At 38.7% G+C, this 23988-nt stretch overlaps 1 protein-coding gene and 1 long non-coding RNA gene across 3 annotated transcripts in view; both read left to right on the plus strand.

The window, feature by feature from the left end:
* LOC126949976 (uncharacterized) overlaps positions 1–22004 on the plus strand; it is a 61598-nt gene extending 39594 nt beyond the window's left edge. For both annotated transcript variants that reach the window (XR_007724016.1, XR_007724015.1), the window contains one exon: positions 1597–22004. This is a non-coding gene — a long non-coding RNA (uncharacterized LOC126949976). The remainder of the gene's footprint in view (positions 1–1596) is intronic.
* Positions 1–23988, plus strand: part of UMAD1 (UBAP1-MVB12-associated (UMA) domain containing 1) — a 559686-nt gene that overhangs the window by 404944 nt on the left and 130754 nt on the right. The gene's annotated exons all lie outside the window — the stretch shown is intronic.

Genomic DNA, 23988 nt, shown 5'->3' on the forward strand with positions numbered 1-23988 from the left:
CGCATCTGCACTTGTATCGCAGCAACTGAATTTGAAACCAGCTGCAAAATGGTGACTAATCTCTCTGGCAAGCCCACATGAGAGTGTAGTACAATAAACCAGCTTCAGCCTCATGAGCACATGTTTCTTCAACTTGCCTCTGAGCAGGTGATGGTGATGATGCAATCTGATTATACTTTTGAATGTATTCTAACCACAGTCAACAGTAGAGTCTCACAAGGGATTTCACAAAAGACTTCAAACCGACTATGTATTTTTCAGATAGTTGAGCTGTAGACAGCTATGGAAACTAGTATTTTTTTTTTTTTTTCACTGTAGTGACTATTGTACTTTGCAGTACTTTATAATCTTAAGTTTAGGAGGCTTTAGTTTTCATATGTGAACTGAAGATGAGAAGAATAATGTGGAAAGAAAGTACTTGGTGCTTTTATTCTGAATTGTTCATGACTACTTACACTGATCAGTTAAAATAATTAAAGTGTCTAGACTAATTCTGTACAAACAAGAGATGGTAAATCAGTGTACGTGTTTAAGTGGTATACTAACCTTTCCATATTTAGAGATGTACTTCCCTGGCTATTACCTGCCCTGATGAGGTGATATTTAAGTGTCTTGAACATTAAAGGTGTTTAATAAATACTCACTTTGACTTGGACTTGAGCCTTTATTTTTGAAGGGAATAATAGTTTCTTCTTCCAGTGTACCTCAGAGGGACTTGGTAAGCATGAATAAAGCCATCTGTTTGAAAATGTATGTCATCTTTGGAAAAGTGCTACAGAACCTAAAATATAGTCACAAATATTATTTGAAATGTGTAGTTCAGAAGTAGAATATTAGAAATTGCTTGTTAATCTTAATTGTAAATAGCTAAAAATATATATAGCTTGCAGTAAAGGACACAAGAACATTAAAATATAAAACTTGCAAACTATACATCTCTGAGAATAAAGGGGGAAATGGGGTGTAAAAACCCTAGGCTGGTGGCACTCAAAGTTGGTGTACAGCAGAATGACTTTGGCTGTTTGTCAGAAGTGAATAAGCCTGGGCCTCATCCCCATCACTTCTGATTTTATAGGTTTGGAGTGGGTCCCAGGCATCTGTGTTTTTAATCATTTCCCTCCTTAACTTACTCTCCCCATCCAAACTTGAGAAACACCCAGACTACTGTAGTATTATGGTACTATAGACTACTGAGTATTAGTATAGTATTATAGTGCTGACTAGTAAGCTTCCTAATTGCCAAACAAAAGGAAAATTTTCGCTGTCATCACATGAAATTTTTTTCATGGTATTTATAAAAAGACTTTTTGAGAAAAAAAAAGTATCTTCAATAGTGATTTTGTAGAAGAAGCCAATTCGTTTTTTCGTATATTTTTATTTAAACTTTTTTATTAAAAAAAGGGGGCATTTTACTGAAGAATTAAGAGCCTTCAGTGAAGTCTAAGTGCAGGTGTGCTGCCTTCTAGTAATCCAGACTAGGTGGTTAGTATGAGGTATGGGTTGAATTCTGTCCCCCCAAAAAGATATATTTAAGGCTTCACCCCCAGTACCTGTGAATGTGACCTGACCATATTTTGAAATAGAGTCTCTTTGCAGATGGAATCAAGTTAAGATGAGGTCATACTCATTGGATTGGGCCCGCCTCCTTCAATGACTGATGTCCTTATAAGAAGAGGGAAATTTGGACACAGGGAGACACAGGAAATGGCCATGTGAGGGAGGCAGAGATCGAAGTGATGCTACCACAAGCCAAGGGACACCAAGGATTGCAAGAAACCACCAGAGCTAGGAAGAGGCAAGGAATGATTCTCCCCTGGAGACTTCAGAGAGAGCACAGCCCCACTGACACCTTGATTTCAGATTTCTAGTCTCCAGAAATATGAGAGAATAAATTTCTGTTGTGTTAAGCCACCAAGTTTGTACCATTTTGCTATGGCAGTTTTAGGAAACTAATAGAGTATGTGAATCTCTTTTTCTGTCATTTGGATTTTTGACCAAAACTAGATAGAAAAAAAAAACATAGTGAAGTTTCTTTTCTCACGTATTCCATATGTTTGCAGAGGTTCATGAGCCCTGGACCTGTCATTGTGGTCAAGTTTGAATTCTACTTTAAATGTTAAGGCACCTGCATGAAAACCAGGCTACTGCTGCATAATTGTGAGCCATAGGGGATACTGCCATTAGGAGCCATTTTTCCTTAAAAAGAAACTCATGCATTTGTATAAGTACTAAATGGCGATGGCAGAGTTATGTTTCAAAAAAATATGGAGGAGACTTTTGTCATCAGCAGGAACTGTCACTTTTATGATCTACTGGAATGAAAACTCACTTCCACCCCGGGAAAGATCTCTGCAGAGGCATTGAATCAATCTCTGTGCTGCCTCTTCCTCCTCCTTGCTCTTTTTTTTGTGACTGCTCATGAGGATTTTGCTACTTGCCCTCTCAGGGATTGTATTGAATTCCCCATCTGTGATGGTTAATACCGAGTGTCAACTTGATTGGATTGAAGGATGCAAAGTATTGATCCTGGGTGTGTCTGTGAGGGTGTTTCCAAAGGAGATTAACATTTGAGTCAGTGGGTTGCAAAAGGCAGACCCACCCTTAATCTGGATGGGCACTGTCTAATCAGCTGTCCACTTGGCTAGGATATAAAGTGGCAGGAAAACGTGGAAAGGCTAGACTGGTTTAGCCTCCTAGCCTACATCTTTTCCCATGCTGAATGCTTCCTGTCCTTGAACATCAGACTTCAAGTTCTTCGGCTTTGGGACTTGGACTGGCTTCCTTGCTCCTCAGCTTGCAGACAGCCTATTGTGGGTCTTGTGATCATGTGAGTTTAATACTCCTTAATAAACTCTCTCTCTTTCTACACACACACACACACACACACACACATACACACACACACACACATATATATATGTCCTGTTCTGTCCCTCTAGTGAACCCTGACTAATACAGATTTTGGTACCAGGAGTGGTTCTAGAGGAACAGAATATTAAGGATGGAGTTCTTTCATTGGTTTTGGGAATTCTGGAGTTGGCTGCTTAATATGATTAGACCCAATAATGCTAAGGACTCTATTTCTAACAGTATGGAAAACACTGATGGTCCTTGGCATTTTACTAAACATTCCATGTTTAAAGAGTTATGCAAAATTAATGCATTTGATGTTCCTAATTTACCGCTCACGCGAGGCAAGGAGTTTAGTGACTCTGTACGTAATACCTTTGGCTATATGTGGAGAATTAGGAAACTAATGAAGTTGGTTGGTTGCTCCTAAGTTCACTGGACAAAATGATGAAGGAAAATGATGAATTCAGGGATTCTAACTCCCGGCTTCAGAAGCATATACTGAACCTTAAATCTCCTAAGACTGCCCTCAGTGAGAGTCTTATTTCCTGTAGAGAAAGAGCTGAAATTGTGGAAAAGCAGACACAAGCTCTTATCATGTGAGTGGCTGACCTGTAATGGAAGGTGCATGCACAGCCTCACCAGGTGTCTACTGTTAAAGTGAGGGCATTGATTGGAAAAGAATAGGACCCTGCAACTTGGAATGGGGATGTGTGGGAGGACCCTGGTGAAGTGGGGACACTGAGATTGTAAACCCTGATGAATCTTTTTTTTGCCAGAAGAAACAGCTTCTCCATCCCCAGTATTGGCAACATCCCCTCTCCAACCCATGCTGCCATCGGCCTTTCCACCTTTGTCTGAGGAGATAAACCCTGCACTGCCTGAGGCAACAGTAATGGCCTCCCCTGAGGCAGTTGCCAGGCAAGATCATGTTGATTCTCCTCAGGAGCCACTGCCAACACCCCTGTTTGCTTCTACACCTACAACTAGACTAAAGTCCTGGTGGACCCCTAGAGGTGAGGTTCAGAGTGTGACCCATGAGGAGGTGTGCTACACTTGAGAAGAACTGCTTAAATTTTCCAAGTTATATAAGCAGAAATCTGGAGAACAGGCATGGGAATTGATATTAAGGGTGTGGGATAATGGTGGAAGGAACATAGAGTTAGATCAGGCTGAATTTATTGGTTTGGGCCCACTAAGCAGGGATTCTGCATTTAATGTTACAGCTCAGGGAGTTAAAAAATGTTCTAATATAGTTTGTTTGTTTGATGAGCTGAAATGTGGATTAAAAGCTGGCCCACTGTGAGCGAGCTGGAAATGCCTGATCTCCCTTGATTTAATGTAGAGGAAGGGATCCAAAGGCTTAGGGAGATTGGGATGGTGGAGTGGATTAGTCACTTTAGACCTACTCTTCCCAGCTGGGAGGGTCCAGAAGATAATACCTTTGACCAGTGCTTGGCAAAATAGATTTGTGAGGGCAGCACCTGTATCTTTCAAGAGCCCTATAATTGCTTTTCTCTGTATGTCAAATCTAGCAGTGGAAACCATAGTCATGCAACTACAAAATTTAAATACGATGGGAATAACTGGATCCTGAGGTGGCAGGGGCCAAGTGGCGGCACTCAACCGTCAGAGGCAAGGTAGGCGTAGCTACTGTAATGGACAGCAGAGGCAAAGCAAAAATCAGAATAGTCTGACTCAAGTAGAGCTCTGGCATTGGCTAATTAATCAGGTGTTCCTAGAAGTGAAATTGATAGGAAGCCTACTGCATTCCTACTTAATTTATATGAGCAGAAAATTTTCAGGTCTAATGGGCAAAAGACTAATTTGAATTATAAAAACAGAATCATGGTCCCTCAATCAATTTCTGGAATTGAGCCAGTTTACAGACCCAGAACACCTTGAATGAAGGGGAGGCCAGGTCCCCTTGAGGAAGGACTCCATTACCAACAGTTTATGCTGTTAATCTTTCTCCCATCCTCCCTCAAGGAGACTTCCAGCCTTTTATCAGGGAACTATGCATTGGGGAAAGGGAAGCTATCAGATGTTTCAGAGACTACCTGAAATGATGTAGTCCCTGAAATGTCTGATCACTTCCCTTTCCCCAGTGCATGGTTGATCTGACGTGATGTTGATTCCAGGGGACCCACTGTGGTTCTCCAGTTAAAGTAGGGGCTTATGGAGGTCAGGTAATTAATGGAGTTTTAGCTTAGGTCCGACTTAAAGTGTGTCCAGTGGGTCCCCGGACTCATCCTGTAGTCATTTCTCCAGTGCCAGAATGCATAATTGGTATAGACATACTTAGCAGCTGGCAGAACCCCCATATTGGCTCCCTGACTAGTAGGGTGAGGGATATTATGGTGGGAAATGGAAGCTATTAGAGATGCATCAACCTAGAAAAATAGTAAATCAAAACCAGTAACGCATCCCTGGAAGGACTGCAGGGATTAGTACCACCATTAAGGGCTTGAAAGATGCAGAGGTGGTGATTCCCACCACATCCCTGTTCAGCTCTCCTGTTTGGCCTGTGCAGAAGACAGATTGATCTTGGAGAATGACAGTGGATTATTGTAAGCTTAACCAAGTGGTGACTGCAATTGCAGCTGCTATACCAGATGCGGTTTCATTGCTTGAGCAAATTAACACATCTCCCGGTACCTGGTATGCAGCCATTGACTTGGCAAATGCCCTTTTCTCCATTCCTGTCCATAAGGTCCACCAGAAGCAATTTGCTTTCAGCTGGCAAGGCCAGCAATATACCTTTCCTGTCCTATCTCGGGGGTATATCAACTCTCCGGCTTTGTGTCATAATGTTATTTGGAGAGAACTTGATTGCTTTTTGCTTCCACAAGATATCACACTGGTCCATTACATTGATGACATTATGCTGATTGGATCCAGTGAGCAAGAAGTAGAAAACAAACTGGACTTACTGGTGAGACATTTGCTTGCCAGAGAATGGAAAAAAAATCTGACTAAAATTCAGGAATCTTCCACTTCAGTAAAATTTCTAGGCATCCAGTGGTGTGGGGCCTGTTGAGATTTTCCTTCTAAGGTGAAGGATAAGTTGCTGCTGGCTCCTTCTACAGCCAGGGAAGAGGCGCAACACGTAGTGGGCCTGTTTGGATTTTGGAGGCAACACATTCCTCATTTGGGTGTTTTACTCCAGCCTATTTATCGAGTGATCTGAAAGGCTGTCAGTGTTGAGTGGGGTCCAGAACAGAAGAAGGCTCTACAACAGGTCCAGGCTGCTGTGTAAGCTGCTCTGCCACTTGGGCCATATGACCCAGCAGATCCAATGGTGCTTGATGTATCCGTGGCAGATAGGGATGCTGTTTGGAGCCTTTGGCAGGCCCCCATAGGTGAATCACAGTGGAGGCCTCTAGGATTTTGGAGCAAGGCCATGCCATCTTCTGCAGGTAACTACTCTCCTTTTGAGAGACAGCTCTTGGCCTGTTACTGGGCTTTGGTGGAAACTGAATGTTTGACTATGAGTCATCAAGTCACCATGTGACTTGCACTGCCTATCATGAACTGGGTGCTTTCTGACCCATCTAGCCATAAAGTGGGTCATGCACAGCAGCATTCCATCATCAAATGGAAGTTGTATATATGTGATCGGGCTCAAGCAGGTCCTGAAGGCACAAGTTACATGAGGAAGTGGCTCAAATGCCCTTGGTTTCCAATCCTGCCACCCTGCCTTCTCTCACTCAGCCTGCACCAGTGGCTTCATGGGGAGTTCCCTATGATCAGTTGACACAGGTAGAGAAGACTGGGATCTGGTTCACAGATGGTTCTGCACGATATGCAGGCACCACCTGAAAGTGGACAGCTGCAGTACTATAGCCCCTTCTCAGGACATCCCTGAAGGACAGTGGTGAAGGGAAATCTTCCCAATGGGGAGAACTTTGAGCATTGCATCTGGTTGTGCACTTTGCATGGAAGGAGAGATGGCCAGATGTGTGATTATATACTGATTCATGGGCTCTAGCCAACGGTTTGGCTGGATGGTCAGGGACTTGGAAGAAACATGATTGGAAAATTGGTGACAAAGAAAATTGGGGAAGAGATATGTGGATGGACCTGTCTGGTCGAAAACTAAAGATATTTGTATCCCATGTGAGTGCTCACTAACGGGTGACCTCAGCAATGCTTCTTCCAAGACTGTTATCCATGGACTCATGGAATACCTTATCTACCACCTTGGTATTCCACACAGTGTTGCCTCTGACCAAGGCACTCACTTTATAGCTAAAGAAGTGCAGCAGTGGGCTCATGCTCATGGAATTCACTGGTCTTACCATGTTCCCCATTATCCTGAAGCAGCTGGATAGATAGAATAGTGGAATGGCCTTTTGAAGTCCTTTGCAGGGCTGACGTAAATTTCTCCAGAAGACCGTGTATGCTCTGAATCAGTGTCTAATACATGGTACCATTTCTCCGGTAGCCAGGATTCACGGGTCCAGGAATCAAGGGGTGGAAGTACAAGTGGCACCATTCACCCTTACCCCTAGTGACCCACTAGCAAAATTTTGCTTCCTGTTCCTGTGACATTACGTTCTGCTGGCCTAGAGGTCTTAGTTCCAGAGGGAGGAATGCTGCCAGGAGGCACAACAATGATTCCATTAAACTGGAAGTTAAGATTGCCACCTAAATACTTTGGGCACCTCCCACCTTTAAGTCAACAGGCTGAGGAGGGAGATACAGTGTTGGCTGGGGTGATTGACCTGGACTATCAAGATGAAACCAGCCTACTACTTCACAACAGAGGTAAGGAAGAGTATGCATGGAATGGAGGAGATCCATTAGAGTATCTGTTAGTATTACCATGCCCTGTGGTTAATGTCAGTGGGAAACTACAACAGCCCACTCCAGGCAGGCCTACAAATGGCCAAGACCCTTCAGGAATGAAGGTTTGGGTCACTCCACTAGGAAAAAAACGCACGACCTGTTGAGGTGTGTGCTGAAGGCAAAGGGAATACAGAATGGGTAGCAGAAGAAGGTAGTCATCAATACCAGCTACAACCACATGACCAGTTGCAGAAACGAGGACTGTAATTCTCAGTGAGTATTTCTTCCTCTTTTTGTTAAAAACATGCTTGTTCATGTATACACTGTGCTAAGAAAATGCCTTCATTTTCCTTTTTACTTTATCATGTGACATAAGATTTATTGACTTCATATCAGCATTTAAGTATTGTTAACTTTATGTAATAGCATTTGGGTTGGGGATTGGTGTGTTTTCGGTTGTACGTAGCATAGTTGAATTGTGTTAGGCATAATTATGATCTTATTGTTGTCTTTATTTGAAAATTATATATGAGCTTAGGAAATGTGTATGAGTTCAAGTTGACAGGGGGTGGACTTGTGATATTTGATACTGAGTGTCAACTTGATTGGATTGAAGGATGCAAAGTAATAATCCTGGGTGTGTCTGTGAGCATGTTTCCAAAGGAGAATAACATTTGAGTCAGTGGGCTGGCAAAGGCAGACCCACCCTTAATCTGGGTAGACACCCTCTAATCAGCTGCCCACTTGGCCAGGATATAAAGCAGGCAGGAAAATGTGAGAAGGCTAGACTGGCTTAGCCTCCCAGCCTACATCTTTCTCCCATGCTGGATGTTTTCTGTCCTCGAACATCAGACTTCAAGTTCTTCAGCTTTGGGACTTGGACTGGCTTCCTTGCTCCTCAGCTTGCAGATGGCTTATTGTGGGACCTTTGTATGAGTTTAATACTCCTTAATAAACTCTCTTTATATATGATTGTGTGATTTAATGCTCCTTAATAAACTTTTTTTGTATATGATTGTGTGATTTAATACTCCTTAATAAACTGTCTTTATATATGTATCTATTCCACTGGTTTTGTCCCTCTAGAGAACCGTGACTAATACACCATCCAAACCTGTTTTCTTCTATTGGCCCTATTTTTAACCCTTGGGACCTCCATTCTGTGATAAAATGCCCTATTCAGAGTACCAGCTTGAAGTGAAACTGGTACATGTTCAGATATGTGTGTACATGTGTGCACATCTAGAGTTGCTTTTTTGAGGATAATTTGGCTTTAACTGTAGGCATCTTTATAGTCAACTTGACATAAAGATAGGGTACCTCTACCTGGGAAAATCCTGGTTCTCGCCGTTCACAGCTGGGGGCCAGCAGGCAAGTCATTTAATCTCTTTGAGTGTTCAGTTTTCTTATTTACAAAATTGAGATGATAAAAACCTATCTCAGGCCGGGCACAGTGGCTCATGCTTGTAATCCCAGCACTTTGGGATGCCGAGGTGGGTGGATCATAAGGTCAGGAGTTTGAGACCAGCCTGACCAACATGGTGAAACCCCGTCTCTACTAAAAATACAAAAATCAGCCAGGCATGGTGGTGTGCACCTGTAATCTGAGCTACTCGGGAGGCTGAGGCAGGAGAGTCACTTGAACCCGGGAGGCGGAGGCTGCAGTGAGATGAGATCACACCACTGCACTCAGCCTGGGCAACAGAGTGAGACTCCATCTCAAGAAAAAAAAAAGAAACCTATCTCAGAGGTTGATCCATGGATTAAATAAGTAGCCCTATCTGGTACACAGGAAGCACTCAAGAAGTGGTATCTCTTGCTGCTATATGAATAATACTAAGATTCCAGCAGCCTTTTCATTATGTTCCTTCTCATTTGTGGTGTATCCATGTTTTCATTCATTTATTCAACAGTATTTATAGTGGGCCTACTGTATGTCAGTGACTTTGCTGGGCATTAGGAATTTATGGTGAATATGATGGATACGGCCTGTGCCCTCATAGAACTGACAGTCCAATTGTAGAGACAAACATTAGATATACGATCACCTAAATAAGTGTAAAACTACAATGTTCATAAATGGTATGAGAGCAGCTGATCAAATGTGGAAGATTGAGTAAGGCTTCCATAAGTACATAATGTATTTGTGTTGGAAATGGAAACATGAATGAGTTAACTGGACGGAGAAGGGAGAGGTGAGTTTGAGACTGAGGGAACAGCAATGTTTAATGACTCTTTGGTGGGAGGGAACATAGCACATTTGGTGAGTGGGAAAAGGCCCTTCCACTGATGTGCGGAGAGCCAGGATGGAGCATGGAACATGATGAGGCTCAGGAGTTAGGCAGACCCTGGTCATGCTAGACCTTGTAGGCACTGGCCATGTCTTAAGAGCAGTGGAAGCCAATGTTGAACATTAAGCTGAAGATGGGAATGAGCTGGACAATTATGGGTTTGCAATGATGTTTCATTTTCATCCTTTGAGAGGACTTTGTTCTCTCAGACAGATGCTCTTCATTCTGTCACACACATGGTACTTGGCTTCTGTGATTAGGGTGTTAGTCTCTTGCGGTCACTCTGCCATTTCAGGCTATTTCTTTTCTACCTCATTGATAAGGCTGCCATCTTCTGAGCTTGTATTTGCCCACTGCTATCCTCTAGTCACTCTGGATTGTGCCCCAGACTTCATAGAACCCCTTGACTTGATTTCTTTCCCTTCCTAGATCTTATAGTTATCCTGGACAACTCTAAAATTCATGATGCCCTGGTGAACACGCTAACCTCAATCTCCAAAGACCTTGTCAGTGGAGCCAGCCATTCTCTTTTCTACCCTCGTCATTCTCTACCGTGGCCTTGCTCCAGATTATATAATCACTCAGAGTGGTGCTACCTCGAAAAACTTAAATTTTAAACCCAGAAATCCTACTCTCTCATGTCAACTTGCCCCTCTTTCCTGCCACTATTACACTCGTTCACTGAATTCATTGACAGCGAGCTGTTTGCTCAGTCTCTTATCACTTCCTGACTTCTCTTACCCAGTCTGGAGCCTATGGTCAATAGTTTCAGTGTTCTAAGATCAGGTCTCTATTATTTAGGACCCTGCCACTTTTCAACTCTGGATAAACTCGACTTTTCCCTTTTTCTGCCCTTGCTCCCAGGCTATTAAGCATTCCTGGAAAAAATCACAACTGTGATATAGGCATGATGATGTATCTTTGCTTTCCAGTTATGTGAGCTGTCAGCTCTCTTCTGTGGTCTTTTCTCATCACTTTTGTCTTAACTGGGTGAATTTCAACCTTGGCAGTACTTTGGAATCACCTGGGGGTGCTCTGAAAAATACCAATGTCTGCAATTTACTCCTAGAGATTTTGATGTAATTGGCCCAAAGAACACCTGGCAGGGACGTTGTAGACACTCCCCAGGTGATTCTAATGTGCAGCTAAGATTGAGAACCACGTGCTAATGTGCCCACAGAGACTGATGGACATGTTTGCTGCTGCTTGCACTCTCTGCTAGTCCTCATTTTAAGCAATTGATCTTGTTTCATCCAGCTTCTTTCTTTTTCTACCTTTAAACTTACCTCTAATTGCATTCATACTTGCCTAGTTCATTCTTAGTCTAGAGAAAAACAATTGCCTATATCCTCACATTTAAGCCCTTCAAAAGGTACACTGGGTGTCTGTCTCACCCTCTCTGCTCCTGATCTGAGCCAGATGATCTGAGTGGCTAGGTTTAAATAATAGGCATGTACTAATAAGCATGCATTTCTCTTAAAAACAAAACAAGACAAAAACCTGGGGGGAAAAAACCTCAAAATCTGCCAAACCCAAATCTAAGCAATATTAAGCAGAAAGATGACAATTTTCAAAGCAAATAGTATTTGATGAAATATACTGAGATATGTGGTATCTAAAAGATGGTTGGGGCTGGATAGGGGTAGTAGTTGGAGTGGAAGCAGTGGTGGGAATGCTGGTGGGGCTTTGTATATTACACTAAAGTTGCTGAACTTTGAGTTTTAAATGTGTTGAAAGTTCCTACTGGGGGAAAGGAGTAAAATGATCAAGTATGGTTTTTTTTTGTTTTTTTTTTTTTGAGACGGAGTCTCGCTCTGTCACCAGGCTGGAGGGCAGTGGTGCAATCTCGGTTCACTGCAATCTCCACCTCTCAGGTTCAAGCAATTCTCCTGCCTCAGCCTCCCAAGTAGCTGGGACTACAGGCTCGTGCCACCACGCTCAGCTAATTTTTGTATTTTTAGTAGAGAGGGGGGTTCCACCATATTGGTCAGGATGGTCTTGATCTCTTGACCTCGTGATCCACCTGTCTAGGCCTCCCAAAGTGCTGGGATTACAGGCGTCAGCCACTGCACCCGGCCTCAAGTATGTGTTTTAAGGATGGAACTATTGTAGTAGTGTAGGGCATGGTCTGTAAAGGAAACAGGTTAGAGGACATTTGGAAGCAATGTTCAGCGATCTAAGCAAGAAATGAAGATGTCCTGGACTAAAGTAGTAGCAGTGAGGAAGAAAAAGCAAAAGGAAAAACAAAACAAAACAAAAAACACAGCCTCCCCCCCCCCAAAAAAAAAAGCTTCTAGAGGTATTGTTAAAACTAGAATCAATAAGATTGGCTCATTTTGCATTCTGGAGAATTATGCCAAAGACTCATAGGCATTTAAGTTAATTTGCTCATGGTAATTAACCCACAAGACTGCTCAATTGCCTATTTGTTTATAAGCTGCCCCAATAAAAGAGAGTATTCAGACATTTTTTTTTGAAAGAGTAGAAATCTCTTCTATGGAGTGTAACACTAGAGCAAATTTGAAATAAACGGTTTGATCAGTGATTTAGAATCTTTATAACGATCCCTTAAAATGTGTAAAAGAAGCCTTAAGTATAAAAATACCATCATCAGGAGAAGTGTACTACTTAAGGGCTTGGACTGTGGACACAGACTGGCTTTGAAGTTTATCTCATGGCTTAACTGACCTGGTGACCGTCAGCAAATTGTTTAACATTACTATGATTCATTTTCCTTATCTGTACAATGGAGACAGTAAGAGGGTCTACCTTAGAGGACTGTGAAAAATATCCGAGATAAATGTTAATGACCATTATTTTGTTTTATATAGTCAATTTTAGATAGATATTCTTAAATCTTCTGCTTGGATTACTTGCTGTAGCCACTGAGATTCACTAAATTATTCTTGTTATTTAGTAAGCAAATGCAATGAGTAATTCATGTTCCTTTTAAGAAAATATTCATTGCCTGAGTATTAGCCAACTGATATGTTTTTGTTAAACATAAAAAAGTTGATTCTTTCATGAAGTTCCAGTTGAATGTTTTTTCTTGAAATTTACTAATTGTTCTTAACTTCTATAATCAATAAATTATGTGAAGAGAAAGAAGGGAGAACAGTAAAGTGAAAAGGCAAACATTTTCTAATGAGTTGCTATTAGTCTTCCAACCTAGGAAAAATAATAAAGTTTCTAATAGATATATATATAACATCATAGCCATTTGTGGTGTTTTAAAAATTTTCATGTTAACTTTAAACCTTAATCTTTGTTGTATTTTTGACAGAAAAAAATTAAAAATGACTTAAATCAGTGTGCATAAGACTTTAATATTGCAGTTTAAATTTATAGACTTCAACATAGCCACCAATTTTTGGTGATCCAACATTCAGTCTGATTTTCCACCTCATTGAAAACATTCTACAGCTGCTGCCGAGTGATTTCATAAATTGCATTCATGATCCTGGCTGGAAGTTCTCTTAAAGAATGTGGTCTGGATGAATACACAACAGTTTTAACACAGTCCCATAAAATATAGTTCAGTGGGATAGGTCAAGTTTAAAGTTGCACAAGGATTTCATAAACACCTTTAGTAGATGGGCACTAAAACTTTGACTGTGTTATATGGAAAAACCTTATAAAGGGTGGCAGTGTTCCAAAGGTAGATTAAGTTGGTCATCTATGAAACAATTCCTACTACTGATGGTTCTTAATAGTACCACCTGCTAGTTGTTTCATATTAAATTGTGTGAAATAACACATTCTGTAAACTGATGAACTACCTATTTATCAATGAAAGAAACTTCTGTCATAAGTAATGGAGTTATTTATTAGGCTCAAAAAGTCTTAAGCCAGAAATGTTAGGCATTTTTGGGAACAAAGAGTGTTGTAATCTCGTATTGTTTTTTTAAAACAGCAGCAAGTAGCACAAGATACCCAGTTGGTATGTTTGTCCTTTATTTGGCTGGAAACTCCAGAATCTCTGGGTAGTCAGCTGAATGCCAATTTAAATGCCAATTTAAATCTCAGAAAGACATCAGTGGTCTTGGTGTATAGTTTGAAAGATACCGCTAGGCTTTAAGTATGCCCTGAAGCCTGACATTTTGGGTGCTTCACTGATGCATTTCCTTTGCCGATCTTATTTATTGGTTTAGTGAGAATATCTTTAATGATATGACAGTTGCTATCTTAGTAAGCAAAGCCAAACAATATAAACTTCATATTCCTGATTGAAGGAATTCCTCCTTCAATTCCATACATTATAATTGTGGTCCCTTGTTAGAATAGATGTTACTCATGTTTTGAATTAATATGATGACATGAAATGAATGATACACAGAAAACATTAGCAATATATGGTAGTTATGACTTTATCGTCTAGTGTGTCACCAAACATTGTACAGAAATATCCCAGGCCAGTTTTTAATACTAGCCAGTCATGTCAATTGAAGTTAGGTATTCTCCCAAAATATTATTTTCAGCTCTGTCACTAAACATTTCTTTAAGTATTTATAATAATATATGACTTTTTATACTTGTGCATTTTATATGTCTAAAATAGTCCCTTTGTATTAGTAGCTTTGAGCTATCTTGAATCTAGATAGTATACACCAAGACAGATTTCCCACATATTTTTAAAATTGATTATAGACTTGTGTCACACATAATATGAACATCTCTCTTTAGAGAAGAAAATATGGGTGTAATTTCAGGTTCTTTTAGATAATCATGAGATTTTAATTTCCTTGGATTTTCAAAGGAATGTAATCTCTTTTCTTTTTTTTGTTATAAATAGTTAAGAATTAACAGTATGTGCTTTAATTACAAGGTATGTATAAGGTTATTCTCCCCCCCCAACCACCCTTTTTTAAAACTTTTGATCAATGTCATTATTATCAAAGTTATTTTAGAGTTACTGCAGGGCTGTAGGCTTAAGTTCCTTTTGAGATGCTGTTCCCAGTTTTGTAATCATAGGAAACTTCGTTAGCTCACGACATTTCAGACCTTTAAGCCCCCTGTGGTATGATTTGGGTGTGCCAGGTCAAATTAAACTGTTATATTTACCCTAGTGTGGATGTGAATCTTCTCTTAGTTCCCAGAAATTCTCTGGTTCCAGTGCCTTGGTGTTGTAGCTAACCTTTATTTATTATTAAGATTTTAAAATTTTAATTAAGGTCTTTAGGTTTGAAACCTAAATTCTTAATTTCATGAATATAAGAAGCTTAATACTTTTGAAATTATCTTTTCTATTTAATTAAGCTATATTTTGGTGCTTTTACTTTCAGAGCTAAACCTCTCTCCCTGTTCAGCATTCAGCCAAGTAAATTGGAAAGATCTGTTATTCTTCATTATATTCCGAAGTATATAAACTTTACTATACATTTGAAGTTTCATCATAAATATTCAAGATCACAAGGAATTTTGTTAAAATAAAGCCCTTCACCATATCATGCTAAAACTAAATGCCTTGCCTCAAATGCTTTTTGATCTCTCTTGTTTTCCATTCTTCCCTTAATAGTTACCTATTATTTCCATTAATTTGCATTAACCACCTTATGATATATCTTGTGGTCTTTAAAGGAAAATGATAGCTAGCTAACTTTATTTTTTCATACATAAAACAATGTGTTTAACCCCAAGTGCATTAACTAACAGTGCTTTGCAGTTTCCCGCAATGCTCAGGAAATGTCTAAGACTACTGTACCAAAAAGCACATTCAATTTGAATTCTATTTTTACATAGTAAATATAACATGTTTTATAGTCCTAAAATTATACTTAATAAACATAGTGTGAACAGGGTATTATTTTAGTAGTTTCTGTCATGAAATACTTAGGTCTCACAAAACCAATGATGTAAAAAAATTTCAAGAACACATCAAATAAGTTACAGTTTAATAGACAATGATTTGTCCATGAAGAGTGATTATGCCTTAAATGAATATTGTTGCAAAGTCAAAGAGAAAAGGTGACATTGGTAACACACCACTCTTGAGGATGCAGACATTTTGGCAAAAAATAACCCATTATGGGATCAAATTAGAAGGAAAGGTAGTAATAATTTAAAGGTAATTCTAAAGGTACAATATGTGCAGATACACACACACACACATACTCTGAAGACTTCTGCAGACTTTTAATCCAAGCTTACTTTTAGTGTGTTGTACACATTTCTTGGAAAACCACTGGGGTAAATCCCACCTCCTCACCCTCCCCCCCTTTTTTTTTGAGACAGAGTTTCACTCTTGTTGCCCAGGCTGGAGTGCAATGGCACGATCTCGGCTCACTGCAACCTCCGCCTCCCGGGTTCAAGTGATTCTCCTGCCTCAGCCTCCCAAGTAGCTGGATTACAGGGGTATGCCACCATACCCAGCTAATTTTTGTATTTTTAGGGGAGATGGGGTTTCACCATGTTGGCCAGGCTGGTCTTGAACTCCTGACCTCAGGTGATCCACCCACCTCGGCCTCCCGAAGTGCTGGGATTACAGGCGTGAGCCACCACACCCAGCCACATTCTTATCTTAAATGTGAATTTCTTCAGAGTTAATTTCTGTCAAGGCAGTTTTGATTATTTTGACCCAATAGTTTTAGTTTCCCCAAAGTCTGCCTCACTGAATTCAGGAGGACTTGGAAACACCCAGAAAGTATCGTCCACAGATTTTCTGCTATAGGAGTTGTGTTCCTGAAAGTTTGTGTCATCATTAGGCACATCCATAGGAATGAATCTACCATTGTCTGTCCATGATTGGAGAATTGCTTTCCCTGATGAAATATTTAGATCTCCTGGTAAAGGAGAAGCTGTGGTACTTCTTACAAAGAGCTTTACCATTTGGTGAGAAAGAGGGATGTCTTTTGAATGTTGCAGTAAAATGCATGAAATGCAGTTTTGTGTTGTACTCCCCAGTGTCTTCAACACATTCTCTTGGGACAAAGGCTTTCCTGATTGTAGTAAGAATTTTCAGAGTTCTTAGTAGTCATTTCTCTCTGCAGTTTCCAATATAAATGTTGCATATTATGACTTGAAAAACTTAGTTTTTGAAAGTGTCTGCTGATCAGGTCTTCTTCCTCAGAAGGATCCCTTTGGATTTTTGCAGCTGTATTTTGAAATTGCTGCATTTCTTTCTTGTAAGTACCAGCTCTCATTCTAAAACATGGGTCTTCAGATCACAGCTCAGTTTTCCACCCCCCAATTTGATGAAGGTGGGTTTAAATGACTCTTCACCTGCTGAGTTTCTACTTCTGTGCATAGGAGGTGGAATTCTGCTTATTTAGATTACATGTATTCACTCACTCCTTCCAAAGATTCAGTCGTCTTTATGTATTTGATGCCAGTGTGCTCCTCAAATGATCTCCATCAGTGCAGCCTCCTGATGTGCATGATAGCCCTTATTTACTGGTTTTCATTTTGCAGAACATGTTTTTCTTCATCTTACTTACTACAAATGTTTCTTCCAAAGTCTTACTGTTTTCTTTCAGAAAGAATTCTCTCTGAATCCTAATGTCCTTTCTTGATGTCTTCATATCCAGTGACTGGGAAAATATGAATCAACAGACTCATTGGTCCATGTTGAGATGGCAGTCACTGTATCTCTCCTCTGAGCTTTTCCACAATTCAGAAGACACATGTCATCCTTTACCAATGCATCTCTGACAGCTGAAGCCTGGCTTCCAGTGGCCTCCTGCTGAGCTGGCCACCTTTCATTCCCCAGTGATGGGAAACAATCTGAAAACAACCTGGGTCGCCAGAGGTCACCAGGCCTCTGGTTTCCCCGAAGACCCCACTGCTTCTCCAGAAGCTGCCATGGCCACCTTGTTCTGAGAGGGGTTTTCCTTCTTTGGCTTGGGCCATGCCCCTGCCCAATAGGTTCTCTAACGCTACATTTTGCAAATCCTATCATCTTTTGGAGAGAAAGGAGTTAAGCTTACAAATTATGTATAATTTCTATATATTAATTTAGGGGAAAGCCCCATTGTCTACTAAGTCAGACACTTGGAGCTGAATCTCAGCTCTGCTACTTGCCAGCTGAGACTGGTGAATTAATTAACCTCTCTGGGCTTCAGTTTTCTCAGCTGTGAAACAAGGATGATGACATGGACTCAGTAGGGCTGTTGTGATGTTTAGATCTAATAACTTATGTAAATTAAAATACCAGCCCAGTGGGTGCTCAGTCAATAGAAGTTTCCCCTTCTCGTCAGCAGAAACCTCAGGTTTCTACCTACCACCATTTCTTACCTTTGGATTTTGTTTTATCTTGTGCATTATTCAATCTCAAGAACACATAACATTTAGTCATGTTGTAGGATGAAAAGCCTGGAGGAAACAGACTACTGCCACAGCATGAATGAAGAACTAAATCAGTGGGAAAAACTCAGTATTATTTGATTCATTTCACCTATGACAGTTTATTGATTTTTGGGAACGGCAGTGGTTGTACTATTATTTTAAAGTGTACATTGAGATTTATAAAGTGTTAGTTGTGCTTATATTTTCACCTATCAAAAAATGATTGTTTTCGCTTGATTTGCCTAAGTTTTTGCTGAATTTGGTCTCCTTGAAGCTGGGTACATTGTCTTTTTGTGTATAGTAACTTAAGAATGTGGAATGTGGGCAGATAGCATCATTTATAGTAGTTAAACTTTTATCAGATTGTTGTGAAGATTACATGAGATAATACATGCCAGAGGCGTAGCCCAGCACTTGCATACACTAAGTCAATAAATATTAGTCATTATTCTGCAGTGGAAAATTTAGTGTCACTAAAACTTTGTCTTGCTAGTCACCTTAAAACAAACAGCATAACCTAGTTTTTCATGTTATCAATTGAGAAAATGGATTCTAAAGTCAAACTAACAGAAGAATGTCACTTAAATACATAAAAGGGTATAATTTTTTTGAATTGATAAAAGGGTCTATAGAATATTAAACAGTAGTTATTAAAATAATTAATTCCATTTCTTAAAGAAGTTTAGTGTGACCAACCACTAGTGTAGGCATTGGAAGAATTTAGTATATTTTGTAAAATTTTTTCCAGCATGGGATCTGACTCTCTGAACCTGAAAATGAAACAAACAAAACGGAGGCTTGTTCTGCCTATGCCCTTAGTGCCAAAAAATAAATCATTGCTGTATTCATCAAGTCATAAAATTTAAATCATCTCTATTTGAGTTGGATAACTTGCTGTGGTATTTGACACTAACCACTGGTTCAAGCAGGACCTGGTGATGTTTAATGGACTATTGTTCAAAGTCATTGGACTAAGTTGTTGCATTGATAGAAAAGTTTTGCAAAATAACATGGTTGTAAAAGAAATCTTCCACTAAGCAATGAATATAAATGAACTTTATTTGTCCTTGTAACCAAATGCTGTTCAGGAAAATTTTTGGCTTTAGCTTTACCGCTAATTTGCCCTTTTTCTGGGATACTTTTAGGGCTGTGGCTACCGAGTGATGTCGTATGTAGGCATTTCTGTTTATGTTTCTCTTGCTTTCCTGTTTTCTGTAGGACAGAGTTGCCATCTGTCATCCTCTCTGGGAGGGTACCGATGCTCAAAAAATGGCACTACCTTCCCTCTCAGCAGTAAAGTGCCAGTGTTTATGTTACAGCTGCCATGTGCAGATGCCTTGTCATGGCTGCATTTGGAATTTAGATGATAGCTGCAGAAGGTGGAACCATTGGCTGTAGGGTGAATGGTCTTAAGTTTTCAGCTGAGACATAGGTAGGAAGAGGAAATTGAAAGGAGGCTCGGCACAGGGAATGAAATCCTGTTGTTTGGATTCTTGAAAGAACAGGGAGAAATTTCAGGAAAAAGGATGAGAAATTATTTTTACTTTTCAGCACCATTATTCAGGCACAAAACCTGGACAACGAATTATAAACTTAAAGCATTTTAAGTGTCACTTAATTGTTACATAAGTATACTTTAAGTAGCTTAGATTAATGTGTTTTTAAAGTAAGAAATTAGCATGGTTTGTTAAAAGATTTTAATTTGACAGACCACAGATGAGTACATGTAAATATTTAGTAATGAACTGCTGCATCAGCAGGCATTTGAGGTTTAATCATGCCGTCAATATTATATCTCACTGTCATTACCTTGCCTGGTCACTGTGAAATGTATCGTATTTTCAGTAAGTTGCTATAGCCTTAGGTGAGATATGGCATTTTTCTTCATTACTAACACCTGCCCTTTTCATGGTACTCTCAACAAAATAAAATAGTTTTGTTTTGTTTTGGTAGCAAGCTTAACAAGTGTTTTTTTTTGAAGTAAGGGATTATTTGCTCTTGTGCAATGTGGTTTGACCTCAGCACCTTTGCTGTCTAAAAATGGTCAGAAATATTTTCCAAACTTAAAATAGATTCTTCAAGATCTATTTTTCACAAGGAAACTGTTTGATGTTCCTAGTAACATAGCAAATTAATCAAGCAAAAACTTTAGAAAATCCGGATATTTATATTAGGGTCAAAAAGCACTTGATATTTTCTGATATTATGTTAAAAATGGAAACTGTAAGTTTATACTAATCAAGTTATTTTTTGCAGAGAAATTATGGGATCTTTGATTTTTCACTTTGTAATGATGACAGATTCATGAAGAGTAGAAGAAATGGCTCAGCTTGCTATTGAGTAGTTAGAGAAACTTGTGAAGACATTCGGATTCTGCTTATTTGTCTGTACAAAGGAGAGCACAGGAAGATTAACCAGGCAGGCCTGAAGAGAAATCTGAGTCAGCATCCTTGCTACCTGTGTCAATGGGGAAAATAGGAAGACAGCTTAAATAAGTCAAGACTGTTAAGCATCTAATTACTATACAGTGAACCCTTTTTCCCCTTCAGATAGGAGCATGATTGTTAAAAGTTCTTGAAACCCTGGATTGCTACTACTTTCAAGGCATGAGACAGATTTGAAATTCTGAGCAGCAGGCTATCACTTTCATTTGAAACTGGCTTTTCTTTCTTTGTTTCTTCCTTTCTCCCTTTCTCTTTTAACCAAAATCTAATTTATCAATCGCAAAGTTTAATAAGAGTAAAGAATTTCAGTATTTGGGTCCAACCCTATATAATGTTTACAGGCACCTCCAAGGATGCCTTGTGAGAATTCATGTCTATCCTTTGCAATAACCTTAAAAAAAGTTATCTGTTTTCTCTCCCCACCGAAATTGAATTGCAAGATTACTTTGTCTACAAATACTTAAAAAACAACTAAATCCTTCTTCAAACTGTTATAATTTTAGCTTCATGCTACTTTTTATGGGAAGACTGACAAATTTTCTAGCAACTTCTTAAAACATTCTTTTATTTGCTCTAAATTATTTCAAGTATAAGTTGGTATTGCTTTTCTTCTAGAATTTTGAAATTTAGTGAACAAATTCAAGTAGGACATACCCTTCATACTGTTCATAACACTATGTACTCTTTTAATCTACCTTTTGCATTGCCCTTTCCATACTAAGAAGTCATAGCCCTTGGTTGTAATTTACCTCATAAAGCAATCAATGATTTGTGATCATTTTAGTTTCTTTGGACCTTATCCAAGACATAAACCTTATCTGTTTATGTCTTGACATGTAGATACCGGAATTGAAGACAATTTGAAAACTGGCTTTTCTTTGTTTCTTCCTTTCTCATTTTTTCTTTTAACCCAAATCTGTTTTATCAGTTGTAAATTTTAATGAGTAAAGAATTCCAGTATTTGGGTCCAAACCTATATAATGTTTGCAATCACCTCCCAGGATGTATCGTGAGAATTCATGTCTGCCCTTTGTGGGAATAAGTTTAAGGTTTTCTTCAGTTAATGTTAAATTAGGAATTAATTTTTTCTTTATATTCTTGCAAAGCCTGACTTTTAGACTTTTTTTTTTTGTTTTGCATTCAATTTATTTGACAAAACTATTAACATAGCTAATAGCATGGCAGTGAGCAGTTGTGCAGTTACATAAACTTCTTCAGGTTATAAAGCTTCTATTTTGTATGGTGTGGCAGTAATTCAGGGAATAAGTCTTGATAAAGTTTCTCTAGGTGCTTAACTTACTAGGAGAACTTTGGATTCCTTTAAAGAGCAAGGAAAACATAGTTTTTTTTTTAAAAAAAAAAAGACTGTGGCCGGGCGCAGTGGCTCACGCCTGTAATCCGAGCACTTTGGGAGGCCAAGGTGGACAGATCACAAGGTCAGGAGGTCAAGACCATCTGGCTAACACCGTGAAACCCTGTCTCTACTAAAAATGCAAAAAATTAGCTGGGCATGGTGGTGTGCACCTGTAGTCCCAGCTACTCGGGAGGCTGAGGCAGGAGAATGGCGTGAACCCAGGAGGCAGAGTTTGCAGTGAGCCGAGATCGCACCACTGCACTCCAGCGTGGGTGACAGAGCGAGACAATGCCTCAAATAAATAAATAAATAATAAAATAAAAATAAAAATAAAAAACACTGTAATGTAATGAATTGAAACATGATTAGATATGACAGTTGAGGTCCTATCTGCTTATTGAACCAACAATAACTTAAACAAACATAAACCATTGACTTGCTGAAAACAACTGTAGACTTTTCAGTTAACTACAATTAGTATGATAAGAGCAGAGAAAAACCTGCATTTCTTCATCCTTGTAAAACTTGACTATTAAGTAAAAGGCTTTAAGTCAACTTACTAAAAACAGAACATCTTTGTAAAATGACAAAATAAAGTTATTTTTTACTACTAAATAAAAAATATTTTTTATTTTTAGTGTAATAAAATCAATCATTTTATAGTTATAGTGTTGAAAAAATATTTATCAACTGCCTCTGAAAAATTTTCATAAATACTATTTTTAACCAAATACTGATGTGAGACAGTTCCATGGTACAACACAGGGCTTTGTACATAATAGATGTTTAGTAAATGCTTGTTGATATGTTGAAGGTTTACATAGTATTGACTTCTTTCTGTGTAACATTTACTTTTTCTAGTCAAGTTTTCAGTCGTTTTTACTATATTTTGATTATTATTAAGCCCCTTCTGTTACTTCTATTTTATTAACTTTCTAAAACAATTTTTATTAGGTTTAATTCAGGCATAAAAACTTGTTCTAGGAAAGTATACTAAAATATATTGTTCATATTTGAATATAAAATATGTTTATACTTGAACTCTTTCCTGTTTAAATATTTCATATCTGGAAAGGTAAAAAAGAAACTGTTACAATGGTGGCTTACAGGGCCTGGGAATGGGTTATGGGTTAATTCCTTCAGCAAATTCTTTAAAAGTGTCCATTCTGTGCCAAATGTTACACAGTGTTGGCTGTGCAGTGGCAACCAAGGCAGACATGATTTCTGTCTTTGCTAATCTGATTACCTAGTGGAAGAGCCAGACATTTTATATTACATATATTATAAAATGTTATATGTGTATATTATATATAAAATATATATTTATATATTCTATATAAAATATGTATTATATATAAAGTGCATTTCTACTATCCTTTGCTAATTATGCTGTGCTTAGATTATATATATTTTATATTATAAAATATAATATGCATATTTTAATATAATATGTAAAATATTAATATAAAATATAAATATGAAACAAATAAAAATATATAAACTATATATTATATATATAATCTGAGCACAGCATAATTAGCAAAGGATAGTAGAAATGCAATTTTGAAAACCTTAATTGTAATAGCTTCCTCAAAGCATGAAATATCAAAGCAGTTAACAAACATCATATATATATACACACATACACATACATATATGTACATATATACATACATACATACACATGCATATACACCTGCATACATATTTACTTACAGCAATGAGTGATATGAAAGAAAGAAAAGGATGCTATAGAAGGATTACAAGAGAGAACTAATTTAATATGAGACGTTAGGGAGGCCTCTCAAAGGAAGTGATATTTGAGCTAAAACCTGAAGTGTGAGTCAGAGTTATCTAGGTAAGGAGTGGAAGAAAGTGTTCCAAGTGGAGGATCTAATACGTGCAAAAGCCCTGAGGCAGAAACAGTTTGGGATTAGGAGAAGAACTGAAAGAGGACTAGTACCTACCACAAAGTAGA

This window comes from Macaca thibetana, chromosome 3 (assembly GCF_024542745.1).
Source record: "Macaca thibetana thibetana isolate TM-01 chromosome 3, ASM2454274v1, whole genome shotgun sequence".
Taxonomy (NCBI): Eukaryota; Metazoa; Chordata; class Mammalia; order Primates; family Cercopithecidae; genus Macaca; species Macaca thibetana.